This window comes from Amblyomma mixtum, chromosome 4 (genome assembly GCF_055824585.1).
Source record: "Amblyomma mixtum isolate Tamu chromosome 4, ASM5582458v1, whole genome shotgun sequence".
NCBI lineage: Eukaryota > Metazoa > Arthropoda > Arachnida > Ixodida > Ixodidae > Amblyomma > Amblyomma mixtum.
This window is the reverse complement of record NC_143015.1, coordinates 131,726,811-131,737,764: the sequence shown is the minus strand read 5'-3', so window position 1 is coordinate 131,737,764 and position 10,954 is coordinate 131,726,811. Positions and strand designations below refer to the sequence as shown.

Here is a 10,954-nt window from a genome sequence, read left to right as displayed (position 1 = left end):
TGATTCAAATGCGTAAAAAACTACTATTCTGCATTGCCTTATAGGCTAGTATCGCTTCTTTGCGCCGTTCATGCTTTGTAAGAAAACTTTATCTGCCATATTAAGCCCCCCCAACGAAAAGGACAGATAAGCAAGCACAGCACTAGGGCAATTATTCTCACGCACTGAGTTAGCAATGATCCTATGGCAGTCGCAGGTACATTATATCATTTTACAAGACTTAGGAAGCCACAGTCATGTTGTCTAGTTGAGGGCTAACGTCTGGGCAAGAAGAGGAAAACACATTTATTACCAGTCCTAATTTAAACGCCTAGTATGTCGATGGCAAGACGGATTACTGCTCGCTGTAGGTTCTAGTTGCGGTCCAGTGATATCTGACATTCTATTTCTCTTGCTTTCCTTCAGACCTACCGAAACTCAAGCAACCTATTAAATACAACCAAGATTTTGACTGAAATGTGCAACACAACAGTAAGTATACAGTTTCTGATAATGATGAATGCGCAAAATTATAATTTTTCTTATGGGAACTTCCTGGTCTAAGAAAGTTCCCATTGAGTCATCAACATCATCAGCCTGACTACGCCCACCGCAGGGCAAAGACCTCTCCCATGTTTTTCCAATTAACCCTGTCCTTCGTCAGCTGCGGCCACCGTATCCCCGCAAACTTCACTTATCCGCCCACCTAATTGTCTGCCGTCCCCTGCCACGCTTGCCTTCCCTTGGAAACCCCTCCGTTACCATTAAGGACCGGCGTTTATCTTGCCTTCGCATTGCATGCCCTGCCCAAGACCATTTCTTCCTCTCGATTTCGGCTAGAATGTCATTAACCCGCGTTTGTTCGCTCACCCACTGTGCCCGCTTCCGGTCTCTTAACGTTAAACCTATAGTTTCTTTCGAATAGCTTGCTGCGCTCTAATTAACTTAAGTTTAACCCTTTTGGTTAGCCTCCACGTTTCTGCCCCATAGGTGAGTACCGGTAAAATACAGCTGTTGTATGCTTTTCTCTTGAGGGATATTGGTAAACTGCCATTCATTATCTGAGAAAACCTGCCACGTGTGCTCCACGCCATTCTTATTCTTCAAGTTATTTCCCTCTCATGATCCGGATCAGTGGACCCTACCTGCCCTAAGTAGATGTATTCCCTAATCACTTCCAGCACCTCGCTACCAATTGTGAACTGCTGTTCCCTTCCGAGACTGTTGAACATTACGTTGATTTTCTGAACGTTAATTTTAAGACCTACCAATCTCCTCTGCCTCTCTAACTCATTGATCATGCTTTGCAGCTCACTTCCTTAGTGTCAGAGCAACCTAATGTCATCAGCGAATCGCAAATTACTCAGGTATTCTCCATTAACTCTTATCCCTAGCTTTTCGCGATCCAGGCCTCGAAACACCTCCTATAAACATGCGGTGAAAAGCATAGGCAAGATCGTGTCTCCCTTTCTGACACCCTTCTTATCGTAATTTTATTGTTGACTTTATGAAATAGCTTTGCAGTCGTTATAGTTATCTTCGAGTATTTTCACATAAGGCTCTTGTACACACTGAATCCACAATGCCTCCATGCTTGCTGAGGTTTCAACTGAGTCAAATGCTTTCTCCTAATCAATGAACGCCATATATAGGGGTTGGAAGTATTCTGCGCATTTCTCTACCACCTGATTGATAGTGTGAATATTTGTCTATTGTCGACTATCCTTCACGAAAGCCTGCCTGATCATTTGGCTGATTGAGGCCTAAGGTTGTCCTGATTCGATTTGCAATTACCTTAGTAAATACCTTTTAGGCAACAGAAAAAAAAGTAGTCGGTCTGTAATTTGTTAAGTCCTTGACGTCTCCTTTCTAATGAATTAAGGTAATGTTAGCGTTCTTCCTAGCTTCTGGTACTCTCGAAGTCCCAAGGTATTGCATGCACATTGAATACGGCACTTCTAACATAAATCATATTTCATAACGGTAGCTGTATGATGGTGAACCGATATTTTTTCATGGTCATTTTGTTGCACTCATTCTCAATATTAAACATGCCGGTTAAGATACTATGAATTAAGGTTGCAGTTTGGGCGAGTTGGTAATGATTTGATTGTGAAACAAAGCGCGTCATCCTCGGCAAACATGAAGACCAGATGGCATGTGAAATTTTAGAAGCTTTTCACATTGACAACACGGACGGTTGAATTAGTTTTCCATCAATTACGCTCAACTATAAAGAAATCACCTCTTTATTTGGAACAACTTTCATGAGCGCTTGCAGCACGGCGATGTGGTGTGTGTTTCTTAGCGAAAAGCTACACTACGCGTGTCACAGCCGAGTTGCGATGTGGTGTGTGTTTCTTAGCGAAAAGCTACACTACGCGTGTCACAGCCGAGTTGCGATGTGGTGTGTGTTTCTTAGCGAAAAGCTACACTACGCGTGTCACAGCCGAGTTTCACGTGTGCGGGAGCCGCCAGTTCTGCGCATGTGCGAATACCAAGTGATGTCACGAGGGGCGCAGGTGCGTCGCCTCCTCGCCGCAGCCGACGCCGACTACGCCGCCTGACCCAGAGATGCGCCGGGCGCTACTGTGCATGTGCGTCGACTCCTCCCCACAGCCGCCGCCGCCTGACCTTAGCCGGTCCGCGTGTGCGGCTGCTGCTAAAAGACGCAGAAGAGCGGAGAAATTGAGTTCTTCCGATCCAGAAGTAGCCTCCTGAGAGCTGGCCACCGAGCAACGGAGAAAAGATCGAGACAAGGCGAAACGTGCATCTTAAACGCCGGAACAACGCGAGGAACGCCTCGCGAAAAGACGTTGCCAAAAAGCCGAACGACGCGCTATGGGTACCGCTGTGGACACTGGCAGTCAAGTGAGGAGGACGAGGAGCAGAAGGAAGAAAACATGGAAGAAGATTCAAGGACTCACCGCTTCACTGAACACGTGTTAAGACTGAATGAAAGAGCGAGTTCGTCCAGAGTGTTTACGTCGGACTTTGTGAACAACCCGTTTGCCCATCTTAGTGATGTGTGTGAGAGACCATGGCACTTTTCGCTACGTATATCCAGGCTTAACCTTAGCTAAGTCACAGCCAATTTTTCACCGTCATGTATGATGAGTAGCTTTGGTTTTCTTGTCTTTACATTTGGTGTTTGGTGTTTTTTTTTAGTTAGGAAAGCTTATAAGAACCATACCTTCGAATAAAAATCAGTTGCGGGTTAGCGCTTGTGCTGTTTCCTTTGTTTCTATGTGTCCCATCTTCCCGCGCTGTTTTTTCACAAGGAAGATGTGCGTACACTTTCCTCATTGAGCATTGCTTATGAACACGTACTCATAATTATACTCCTTTGTCAGTCAACCACACTTTAACCCTTCCTTTGCCTGAATTTCAGTGAATGACCAACTGTGTCATTTTGCGTCTTAGCCCCTGATATATTGCCTTGAAACACGGCGAATGCAACTGTGATTTATGCCGGCATGATGGGCTCTCTGGCTAAGCGGCTTCGCCATCCCCTTAGAGTAAGTTAAAAGAGGAGCTCTTGCGGTCACCAGCAAGCAAACGCTCTTTTACTACGTTACCATAAGGGTAGCGTTATGGGCACTTCCGGTAACGTCTCATTTGACGTCATGTGTTCGCGCAGCCTACGAATATCTTAACTCATGTAGGCAGGGGCAGGGTTGCGTCCCCATTATTGTGGCCCCTCCTTCGCCCGATTGAGGTGTTATTTCATTTGCGCATAGCATCAATTCCCTAGGTATTTGCCACTTTCTTGACGCCCGGGCTTCGAGTAACAACTGCAGAGATGCCCATATTTGTCAAGGGAAGTTAAGGCAAGTTGTGTACAAAGAACAGAATGATGCGGTAAAAATGCGACTCTTCATAGACAGTTAAGAATGACTGGTAGGCAAGGAATAAACAGAGTGAGAAGCGTAACAAAAGAACGGCTTACCGTGCAATGTTACACGGTGGCATGAATGGGATGAGCCTTCGCAGCTCGAGAACTCAACATTGCAACTCACCTGCGTAACGCGAATGCCCCAGCCAGCGCTATTCAATGAACATAGTCCTCTTTTCTGGTAAGCTATAAGGTGCTAATCTCGCTATGAGCCTGCTTCTACTCGCGCAACACATAGATTAACACCTTTCAAATGTAACCCTCAGTTTTTGCTTCGCTTTTATTTAAACAGATTGCGCAGCAGGTCAACATTCCAGTATTCCTGGTAAGCATATCTTCATTCTCCTTTAAAAAAAGATTGTATAAGTTCTCCGGCGTTTTTAATGTGCTCAGCATTCTCATATATGTTTGCATACTGGTCTAGGCATTGTATGAGTTTTCTTGCTTGCACTCTGCCCAAATACAGTTCGAGTAAATCTGCATAAAATATCTTGCTACTACCTCGAGAAGGGCAGATGTCTCCAGCATTATTGGAAAAGAGAGACTACGCGCCATTCGTTCACTTTTGATATTGGGATGCAGATCTTGCTGATGTGGGCGTACCATGACATGGTAGGTGAAAATGTATCGCAATCGACGCGCTCGGTATTAGTACCACTGAAAAATACAAGTGGAGGATTCAGTACTGTCGTGGCTTAAGCGTTGAATATTATCACTTTGCTTCTTCTTTCTTTATTCACAATGAATTTACATATGACCATTCCACAAAATTAGCCCACGAGAATTTTGCAGTTGCCTCCAGTTGTTTAAAATCAAACTAAAAAATAACAATGTAGCGTTGTCAACATAAATATTATACTTCATCTTTTACTTTATATGAATTAGGTAGTTTCTACATGTCAAAAACTGTAAGACACAAAAGCCTGTCTTCCGGACCAGTATTTGAAATTTCCACGAACTGACAGTGCCAATTGTTATCGACAATGTTTTACGATCGCGAACACGCATGCCATAGAAAGTGAAGGGCGTGAATATGTAAATCATACGAGTATTTCTAACCTTTAGCACAGCCAATGTAATGGTTGGGAGTCTGAAACTCTTCTTATATCAATAGAAAGTTCAGGAGCAAGCATCTGGGATTTTCTTTGTTTTTATTTCTACTTTTTGTGCCCAGTACGGCAAATTCTGACGGCCTATTATTCTTCAGCTCGTATTGGCAGTCATGCATCACTCTCAATATCATATAGATCCTGCATTCCTAGACGCGACAGACGCAGGTCTCGAGGCATGCATGGCGGTCAATGAACTTGTCTGTGATTATGGCGGTTTGGCAAGGCCAGCGCGCTTGGCTGGAAAACTACGTGGCTAATTTTCGGCACGAATGCATGGAGTAGACAGAACATTCCACCAAGTACTTAAGGCCCGAATGCAAGCTAAAACGGCCAAGACCGCTTAACGTAACACCTAATCTAGTAATCGGATCCCTTAGCGATTCCGTTGCGTCTGAACGACTGCCGTCGTCCACTCTCTACGCCCTCTTCATAACACGCAGGGTTCTGTACACCCTTCCACGCGTTGAGAGCTGAACAAAGCTTTTTTCATTGTTTATTATTGGCGAAACAGTCACATTCGAAATACTATTATGAAAACTGAACCTTGTAGTTCATTCGCTGAGTGTAGCTAGGCTCGCGCAGTAGGTCGCGTTTATTCAGCCGCATTCTGGCCAATTAAGCGCCTTTACTTAAATAAAGGCTCATGTGGGCATGAAAGAAGATAATTTGGTTGTAGTTGTCATCTGGCACCATAAAACTTTATTAACGTGCATGTCACTAATTCCCGCTGGTTGACTACTAGGCATGGCTTCGTATTGCATGGTCAGCGTTCTGAATCTTGAAAGTAACAATAACGACTGTGCTTACTCTACAACGTTGCTACAGAGCTCCTCTGTACACTTCGACTGTGTACTCCTCACAAATGCAGTACGTCGCAGTAAAGGCACACTTTTACATGAGACACAGGCAAATAATTCGCTGAAGGGGCCCTCGGTTTACAAGGGGCATTAGCACACCTGATGTACATTTTGAAATGTGCATCAGGAATGCATTTCGCATTTCGCAATTATCTCGTTCACTGCAAAAGTCATTTTATTTAGCTTAGAAGAACTTGTTGTTGGGCTAGTTGGTAGTTATTCATCATTAAAATCAAAGGCGCCAAACCATACACACACACACACACACACAGGAGAAGAAAGAAAGACGAGTGGCGCTCTGTCTCGTCTTTCTTTCTTCTCCTGTGTGTGTGTGTGTGTGTGTGTGTGTGTGTGTGTGTGTGTGTGTGTGTGTGTGTGTGTGTGTGTGTGTGTGTGTGTGTGTGTGTGTGTGTGTGTGTGTGTGTGTGTGTGTGTGTGTGTGTGTGTGTGTGTGTGTGTGTGTGTGTGTGTGTGTGTGTGTGTGTGTGTGTGTGTGTGTGTGTGTGTGTGTGTGTGTGTGTGTGTGTGTGTGTGTGTGTGTGTGTGTGTGTGTGTGTGTGTGTGTGTGTGTGTGTGTGTGTGTGTGTGTGTGTGTGTGTGTGTGTGTGTGTGTGTGTGTGTGTGTGTGTGTGTGTGTGTGTGTGTGTGTGTGTGTGTGTGTGTGTGTGTGTGTGTGTGTGTGTGTGTGTGTGTGTGTGTGTGTGTGTGTGTGTGTGTGTGTGTGTGTGTGTGTGTGTGTGTGTGTGTGTGTGTGTGTGTGTGTGTGTGTGTGTGTGTGTGTGTGTGTGTGTGTGTGTGTGTGTGTGTGTGTGTGTGTGTGTGTGTGTGTGTGTGTGTGTGTGTGTGTGTGTGTGTGTGTGTGTGTGTGTGTGTGTGTGTGTGTGTGTGTGTGTGTGTGTGTGTGTGTGTGTGTGTGTGTGTGTGTGTGTGTGTGTGTGTGTGTGTGTGTGTGTGTGTGTGTGTGTGTGTGTGTGTGTGTGTGTGTGTGTGTGTGTGTGTGTGTGTGTGTGTGTGTGTGTGTGTGTGTGTGTGTGTGTGTGTGTGTGTGTGTGTGTGTGTGTGTGTGTGTGTGTGTGTGTGTGTGTGTGTGTGTGTGTGTGTGTGTGTGTGTGTGTGTGTGTGTGTGTGTGTGTGTGTGTGTGTGTGTGTGTGTGTGTGTGTGTGTGTGTGTGTGTGTGTGTGTGTGTGTGTGTGTGTGTGTGTGTGTGTGTGTGTGTGTGTGTGTGTGTGTGTGTGTGTGTGTGTGTGTGTGTGTGTGTGTGTGTGTGTGTGTGTGTGTGTGTGTGTGTGTGTGTGTGTGTGTGTGTGTGTGTGTGTGTGTGTGTGTGTGTGTGTGTGTGTGTGTGTGTGTGTGTGTGTGTGTGTGTGTGTGTGTGTGTGTGTGTGTGTGTGTGTGTGTGTGTGTGTGTGTGTGTGTGTGTGTGTGTGTGTGTGTGTGTGTGTGTGTGTGTGTGTGTGTGTGTGTGTGTGTGTGTGTGTGTGTGTGTGTGTGTGTGTGTGTGTGTGTGTGTGTGTGTGTGTGTGTGTGTGTGTGTGTGTGTGTGTGTGTGTGTGTGTGTGTGTGTGTGTGTGTGTGTGTGTGTGTGTGTGTGTGTGTGTGTGTGTGTGTGTGTGTGTGTGTGTGTGTGTGTGTGTGTGTGTGTGTGTGTGTGTGTGTGTGTGTGTGTGTGTGTGTGTGTGTGTGTGTGTGTGTGTGTGTGTGTGTGTGTGTGTGTGTGTGTGTGTGTGTGTGTGTGTGTGTGTGTGTGTGTGTGTGTGTGTGTGTGTGTGTGTGTGTGTGTGTGTGTGTGTGTGTGTGTGTGTGTGTGTGTGTGTGTGTGTGTGTGTGTGTGTGTGTGTGTGTGTGGTTTGGCGCCTTTGATTTTAATCATTTTATTTAGGCTGGGTGAAGTGTAGACCTACTGAAAACCCCCATATTAATGTGATCTGAGTACTATAACTAGGTTGTAAGCATTTCTCATGTTCAAAATGTACTGAGGTGCGCACGACATTAACATCATGCTGTGTGCGGAAAGAGGACGTCTAGTGCGATCTAAGAGCCTGTATGCATGAGATGGGAATATTGCTACACTGATGAATACTGAAGCGCAAAAAGGACCGCGTCTCTGCAGTCACAGGTTAATAGAAAACGAGAAAAAAAACGGCACTTGCTGTAAACAACTCGGCGAGAAGTTATAGCGCGAAAATGGTGAGCCGTAGTGTGAAACGCGAACGAACTCCGACTGAATTAATTTCTTTGACCCTATCTTCAACAGAAGAGCCTCCAGCCGAAGTTTTTACGAAAGAACGTGGTAAGATCATGTTCCTTTCTCTTATAAAGTCTCGTGTTTCATTCATTAAAATACCAGTATTATCTAGATGAGGGACTGGATACGTAAAATTGCAATAATAGCTTTTCACTTAAGACAGACCGCAGGTAAGCCAGAGAAAAGGATAAAAGCGGAATATCAAAATGAACTGTGATCGAGGATTCCAGTAACTGAACCTGTACACGTCACATTACTTCAATGACTGTCACGAGAGGCTCATTGCTTCCACATTCACAACTAAATCGTTCAGTCGGTTCACGTGAATCTGTTATCTTCCCAACTTTAGAAGCGCCCCGGAGGAACAAGCCCTCAAAGTAGTTCGTGTTGGTTCCGAATCTCACAGGAAGGCAAAAAAAATTGAGCAGTGGTCTTGACGTCACTGTTGCCTAAGCTGGGAAGCGGCGGTCGCTCCTCGTAATTCCACTTAATATGAGCTGCAACGCACGAGATCTGCAAGGAGTTCAGTCCGGAAGCACTGTGAATCTAACTATGCTCGTAATTTACGCATTTCGTGCCTGATGGCAGGAACAAAGTATAGGGAATGTTTGTGGGAGCTTTGTGCTCTGAACGGAGGAGCTATAATTTACTATAAAGCGGAGACTCCTGTTGCCGCATTCCGTACGTACTACCAATCATACTGAACGCGGTGATACGATGCAGATGTCTGGTCTCTATTGTACGACTGCAACGGCCCATGCACGCCGGTCATCACGCTGTCCCTTAGCAACACTGACCCCGCTAACATTTAACACTAAACATAGGCTCCGAAATATGAGGTGTGACTTGCGACAAGCTTTTTGGAGTGGATCTCTCGTGAATGGGGCTCCTCCTGTCTTTGTCTACCTCCTTGTTGCAAAGTGTGGCCCCAGTTAGAGTAAAGAGCGGTAAAATGAGCAGCTGGATTTCTGTAAACCAGCGTGGCAACACCATAGCCTTATACATGTACAGTTTAGCAGAGCCCGTGTTTTTACTATCAAATTAAATCTTCATTTTTCCTCTTTTATCTGGCCGAACGAGCCGATTTTCTTTCTCATTTAATGGAGCGACAAGAGTTATACGTATCACCACCACCGTGAAACGGCGGTGTAAATGTGGGACAGAATGGCGGGCGTTATTTGCAATTTTCTTAGAAACGCAGCCGCCTTTCTTAGCAGAAAAAAAAAACGACCGCACTTTTCGAGACTGTCACCGATCGTTCAAGTATAGCCTGTTGTTTTTGTGGATTTTACCTTCAATGTCTCTTTAATCGCTGCCATTGCCCTAATCATCGCTATCGTCCACATAGCTCGCCCTTCTTAGAACGCGTACGACTTACTCCATTGAGCAAAAACGGAGTTTTAATGCGAGAGCGTTTCTTGGCTATGTCTGCGGGGTCGTGTCACCAAACCATGTCCGCAGCAGTTGTGACGTTCTCAGAAGAGGTGACATCAAACGAGCGCTTGTAATCGAAAGAAGATGATGTGAAAATGCTGCGCAAAAAAAAATTATGTTGATAGGATGATTAGTTGATAAATTAGAGCAAGAAATGTCAAAAAACTTCGAAATAGTGCAGAAGTCGATAGAGTGAGTGGACGGAAAAACAGCGGTGGACGGCAAAGTAGTGGAAAAAAGGGCAAAATAATGAAAATAAAGTTTGAAGTGAGTTGAAATGTATTTGATGAGTGATAATTAATCGAACAAAAAGTTTAACTGGCGTAGATTAATTAGTTAATTAATAATCAGCAGAAACCATCATTAAAACAAATAATAACTGCGCAAAAAGGACGGGACAAGAGAAAGAGAACCACACGGGACAAACGCAGACTGACAACTAATTTATTCCACCAACTCCTCTTTCCATCAGCAGCAAAGCGCATGCGCACCAACCACTAAAACAAAATCCACACTCATCTCGTGAGATCAAGGAACTCCAACGCCTTGCGGTACAGGTGTACTGAAGCATCGCAAACACACTTGTCAGGCCCTAATCTCTCGGTTTCTGAGGCTTCGGTAATTTCCCGTTCTTTCTTATCCCTCGAGCGTCCGATAACGGGAAATTATCGAAGCCTCAGAAATCGGGAGATTAGGGCCTGACAAGTGTTTTAGCGATGCTTCAGTACACCTGTACCGCAAGGCGTTGGAGTTCCTTGATTTCACGAGATGAGTGTGGATTTTGTTTTTGCGGTTGGTGCGCATGCGCTTTGCTGCTGAAGGAAAGAGGAGTTGGTGGAATAAATCAGTTGTCAGTCTGCGTTTGTCCCGTGTGGTTCTCCTTCTCTTGTCCCGTCCTTTTTTCGCAGTTATTATTTGTTTTCATGATGTCGTACCAACTAGCCCCTCATCGCACTCTTCTAGAAACCATTACACGCTTGAATAGGCTGGGCTGGGATATAGTAAGTGAGCGGGAAAGCAACCACGGCGCCAAATTTGAGAAACCAAAATGGTTGATTGAGATAAAGAAAGGTAAAATCAGAGTGAATACATCAATGTTTAATTAAAGCATCAAATAATTACGCTAAATCAATAGCTAAATTAATTAACAAACACAAAGGAAAAGACAAAGAAAGGCAAAGAGAGGCGATGAGTGCCGAGGAGGTGTCAATGCTCTCGCATTCTCCCAATGCGGGTCGCCACTGTGGTCTCTAATTTTTCGTTTCTCTCCAGCCTTTGCGAAAAAGTTAAATTGCGAATAATTTTTTTGAACCTGTAACTGCAGCTTGCCAGTACACTTAGCTCCTTAAAGTAGTGCTTGGGTTCCTTGAACTTTTCTAACGACAGGTACCAGGTCGCTACTAATATGATCAAGAGAACACGACAGGCGCT

General features: G+C 44.9%; 1 long non-coding RNA gene across 1 annotated transcript; it reads left to right on the top strand.

Annotated features, from left to right (window-relative positions):
* Positions 1-363: 363 nt before the first annotated feature.
* Positions 364-8,134, top strand: LOC149348238 (uncharacterized). The gene is made up of 3 exons (XR_016292238.1): positions 364-471; positions 4,167-4,199; positions 8,099-8,134. It is a non-coding gene; the product is annotated as an uncharacterized LOC149348238 (long non-coding RNA).
* The last annotated feature ends 2,820 nt before the right edge of the window (positions 8,135-10,954 follow it).